General features: G+C 37.9%; 1 pseudogene; it reads right to left on the bottom strand.

Annotated features, from left to right (window-relative positions):
• Positions 1–912: 912 nt before the first annotated feature.
• LOC149253985 (glucan endo-1,3-beta-glucosidase 14 pseudogene) lies at positions 913–3,388 on the bottom strand (annotated as a pseudogene).
• Positions 3,389–5,153: the final 1,765 nt, after the last annotated feature.

Raw genomic sequence — 5,153 nt, 5'->3', positions numbered from 1 at the left:
ATCAATTAAGTCATATCACAAAAACCTAGTTTTGATTCAATATCTTCATATTAGTCAAGTCATGTTAGTATGAACTAACTTTTATTGGATGGTTTAAATTGATAACAAATTTAACGAACCATTTGGAATTTACATAAAAGAGAATCTCCACAAACAAATACAATGAAGAATTCAAGCACTCTTTCAGGGTAGATCCACTCATTTGATAAAAAACATGGATAATACACAAGAAGTTCAATTATAAGCCATGTTTAACAAGTGAAACTAAATAGTTAGTTTCCCATAAAAATGGAAGTCCTAATCTATATTAAGGTTACAATTCTATATAGGCAGTACTACCCATTTGGAGAATGTGTCAAACATTAGCCAGTACAATAAATATATCTTGCAATTACAGACATCACATATATATCAATTCATGTATTCTCTAAAATATACAAAGTTGACACCACATCAAAATTTCCTTCTCATTCCTCACTGAATATAAGCATTCTACTCCATACGTTCAAAACAATACAAATTATCCAATCCAGTAGGTTGTGATAACATGTGCTTAGCCTATAGTGTATGAAAAACATAAACACAAAGCTTCACTGGAGAAGCAGAATAAGTTGCCTGAATTTCATATCTAGGCAGTGGTACTATAAATACATATGTCGAATAAGCTCCCAATGGTTCTATTAATACATGTGACGATTAAGTTTAAATCACATTTTGGATAACCTGCTAAAATTCCTCAGGGTTCCAAAATCATTTGTAAGTACACCATCACAACGAGCAACTGATTCAGATAATGAGTATTACAATCAGTACAATGTTCTGGAAAAAGGATTGGCTTTTACAATCTTTGATATCCAAGAGGAATGGATGAGATTGAGTTACTGAAAGAAACTTGCCAATTTTATTGGATGCTCATTCTTGAGGATAGTGACAAGATCCATAGCTTGAACCAAAACAACACATGATTTAACCAGTCAGGCCCTCATTTTAATAGTTTATATTGAAATTTTAGTGACCTACACACTGGTATCTTCATGGCAATTTTGGTTTAAAAATTTGAACTATACATTATGAGGGTGATTATAGTGCATAAATTAGAATATAGAAGAATACTTCCATGTCCAATTCCAAATATATGGAAATTTAATGTATGGAATCATATTAATTATGAGACACAAAAACAAATAATGCATCATACTTTTCAAGTAGCCAAAAAAAGGGAAAAATTAAAGGAAGACATTCCCTAGAAGATAAAATGAGTGGAATAATCCTTACCTGGATCGGTAAATGTAACCATACTAGTGCCTTTGAAATCACAATTCTAGTAGTTTTTGCTGTGAATCTGATAGTAACTATTCATTGTATATGAAGCACGAGCACGAGCATGAACAATATTTGGATTATAGTAAGGTCCACCTTGACGAATTGAAGCACGATTTTCACTACCCATCCCACAAGAAAAATCAAAAGACTCTTGAAGAACAGATGGATCAGAACTTGGTTTGGAAATGCAATAAAAAACACTGCCAAGGCCTCCCCTTGAACCTTTTGGTGGTCTTGAGAATAAACAAATCATGTTAGGTGGTGGGCTTGCAGGAGGAAAATATGGTGGAGGAGGAGATGCACACCAACCACAACTCAAATCTACATCATATAATTTTGAACCATCCGGGTTTAGCAGCCCAAAGCTCCTCTCAGTGGTTGGCCCTAGTTTATGGTTCTCATTAAAAAGTGAAAAAATAAAGGTATCTATGACTCTATAGGCCTCATTGGAGTTCCTTCATTGGAAGTAACATGTTTGATGACTTTGGTGTTATAATTTCTAGCATTCTTAGGATTCAATCCTATATCATCTGGGTCTCCTTTGGAAGGCCAACCAGTCTCAGAGACAGTTACAGGGATAGTGTCATTGTGAACCGAAGCAGCCATAATAGAGTAAATGGAATGAATTTGAGCATCTAGCATAATGTTATAGGTGAACCCTTTTGGATCTGAAACCACTAAAGACTACCCAAACATCACATAGTCCATTGAAACTTCTTTGGGATTGTCTTTTCTTGCAAAATAAGGATATGAATTCAACATGAATAGAACACCTATATCATCCAAGAATTGGAGGGGAGGATTCATAATTGGTAGCAAACTAGTAGCAAATGTGGAGGCCGAAGGAGGAAAGGAACTTGAAAGGATAGCCATATGGTGTGGAGTAGATACCTTAATATTGTCATCCAAGCCTAAAGAAACCAAACTAGAATGAATGTTCTGTATTGCAAGCACTAGTTCAGAGTCTAATGACCCATAACTATTTGTAAGGACCTCATTCCCTACGGTTATCATAAATATTAAGGTTGAAGGGTCATAAGGAGAAATCCTCTAAGCCACCCAAGCTTAGCTTGTAGTTGGACTTTCACTTATCCTACGGACTTTCTCATTCTCAAGACCCACAACAACTGCAATGCCTGTGTTGGAAAATGCTTACAGTATAGAGGAATATGAGTTGTAGATCTTGACTCTATTGACAATGATTTTTCCAAGCATCTTGGCTACCTGCTTTGGTGATGGAAATTTATTCCTTTTTGTTCCATAGTTTACACCAATTCCAGTGTTTGGTTGCGATGATTCCTTTGACTCATTTTCCCCTGCAATGTGAAATACCAAAAAACATGCAACCATATCCCACATTAACCCAATTTTTGGCCTTAATGGATGCAAGAACCCTTCAAATTTCAAAAACCCACATTAACACAACATGTAGCCACTAATGCTTCAAAACACCAAGTCTATATATATATTCAATGGATAATGAAGTTCTTAGATCGATTTATTACCTGTTGAAATCAAAAGAATCGAAATATAAGCAACAACTACTAGAGTTTTATATAAATGCAGTCTCTGACAATCCATCTTGAACAAAGATACAATCGTGATACCATCAATGCACCTTTAGACTACTACCCTTATTGGCTTAGAATGATCCATTCTTGATATATTTGTACATTACACCATACCAACTTCTTTTTCTGAAATTTTCTTTTAAATCCAAGACCAAGATATTGTCTAATCCACCCTATATTATTACAAATATTCTAAAACCTTTAATAAAAATTAAATCCCTACTTAATAAATATTAATATTTAAATTGAAATTTTAAAATCTCTATTATAAAATTAAAAACAATCGTATCAATAAAATTATTAATAATTAAATTACAATTTTAAAAACCCTGTTCCAAAATAATAAACATATGAGACCACGTTGTACTGGTCACATCACCTGAGAAAAGGCTTCAATTTATATATATCTCACCAAACGCTCGCTTCATCGTCTTCCCCATCTCGAAACAAGTCTGCAACGCACTACATCCTGCTCTGCTGATATTCGATTGCATGCTTGCGTCACAGTTTCTCATTGATTCTCGATACCTTTGTTTTCATGGTTGCTCTGAACATCAAGGTCACCAGAAAGCCATCTTTCCTCGTCGTTCCTTCCATGCCTACTCCGAAAGGGTTGCTATACCTTTCCAATATAGATGATCAACTGTCTTTCAGATTTCATATTCCCATCATCCAATTCTATCGCTTCAATCCGTCGAAAAAAAGTGAGGATACCACCAAAGTTATTAGAGAAGCGCTGGTGAAGGTTTTGGTATTTTACTATCCTTTTGCCGGAAGATTGAGAGAAGTGCCCTTCGATAAGCTCCTCGTGAACTGCACCAGCGAAGGCGTGTTGTTTGTAGAAGCTGATGCTGATGTTTCCATGGAGGAATTCATAGACCTGCACCCGCCCTCCCCTACTTGGCTGATCTGCTGCATGATATGCCGGGCTCTGAAACTATTACCAATTCTCCCTTCCTTCTCATTCAGGTTAACTCACTCATGCTTTGATGAACTCAATCCAGGGGGAACCCTTGACTGGCTCCTTCCAGCAATCCCTAGTCTTTTGCATGAAATCTGCCTCTTTGATCCATAGAGGATTGAATCTGAAAGGAATAGGGCCCAGATCCTTGAGAGCCAGCAGCTCAAGTCTAATGGGCTTGTGATCTGAAACACTGCTGTGGAGGATGTGCATTCTAGCCTCTAGATCGAGAAGAAGAAAGGAACTTTGAAAAAGAAATCTATCTAGTCTTGTAGCTATATGACCAGGACTGACTCTTTTATTTGACCAAGTGTACTTACCGAAAGAAGGCTTGATGTCTAGCAGGTCCCAGTCCTGCATGAGATACTCCGCCCATTCCCTTGCTGAATCCCTTACTATGTAGCCTCCTCTTTTTTCTAACAAAAGAAGGGTGAGATTGAGATCTCCAGCGATGATGATGTTTTCCAGGTTCTCTAGATCTGCCAGATTTTTTATGGAGTCCCAGCAAATCTTCTTCTCCCCGACATTGTTAGGGACATACACATTGAAAAGACATATGATCTCTTTGGTATCAAGGTGTTGCATCTTTAAGAATATCCAGTGGGTGCTCAAAGTCTCAGAGATTATTGAGAACTTGTTGGCATTCCAGAGGGAGCCAAGCCCTCCCGAGGCTCCACGAGCAGAGATAGCTTGCGCTCCGCTTTTATTCCAAAAATTTTTACATGCTTGGAGGAAAGTTATATCCTCCATTTTGGTCTCCTCCATGAGGAGGATATCGGGGCTTCCAATCTTGTTAAGCTTTTCATTGCTTCTTCCTTGGCTCTAGTGCCCATACCCCTACAGTTCCAAGAGACGATCTTCATCATTTACTTTTGTTATGGTGGGCTCCCTTGTAACCCTGAGTTTGATTCCTCGTCGTCTTTGGAGTTTTTTCCAATAGCTTCTCAAGGGTTGTCTGGCTACCCTGAAGCTTGTCTTTATAGGTTTCCTGCTCTCTTTTTTCCCTGGCAGACTTGCGTCCTCTTGTGGATCTTTTGGGATAGGATTGAGAGTCTCCTATTTCTCCTTCTTCTTCTGACTCCTCAGATTCTTGGACTTCATCCTCCTCTTCTGAGAGCTTTCCTTTGGATCTCTCTGCGGCAATTCCACCTTTGGTCAAGACGGAGGGGGAAGCTTTGGTGGGAGAAATTTCCTTTGGGATCTCAACCTCTTGGGAGGCCACGGTTTCAGATCTTAGGAGCTCGAATTTATTCTCTTGGCCTTCCATGGTTGATTGTTGAATAGGGGCCGTATGAGGG

This window comes from Pinus tabuliformis, chromosome 7, assembly GCF_031772625.1.
Source record: "Pinus tabuliformis cultivar Carrire ecotype Pingquan chromosome 7, CPIR1, whole genome shotgun sequence".
Lineage (NCBI taxonomy): Eukaryota > Viridiplantae > Streptophyta > Pinopsida > Pinales > Pinaceae > Pinus > Pinus tabuliformis.
This window is presented reverse-complemented; position numbering and strand designations above follow the sequence as displayed.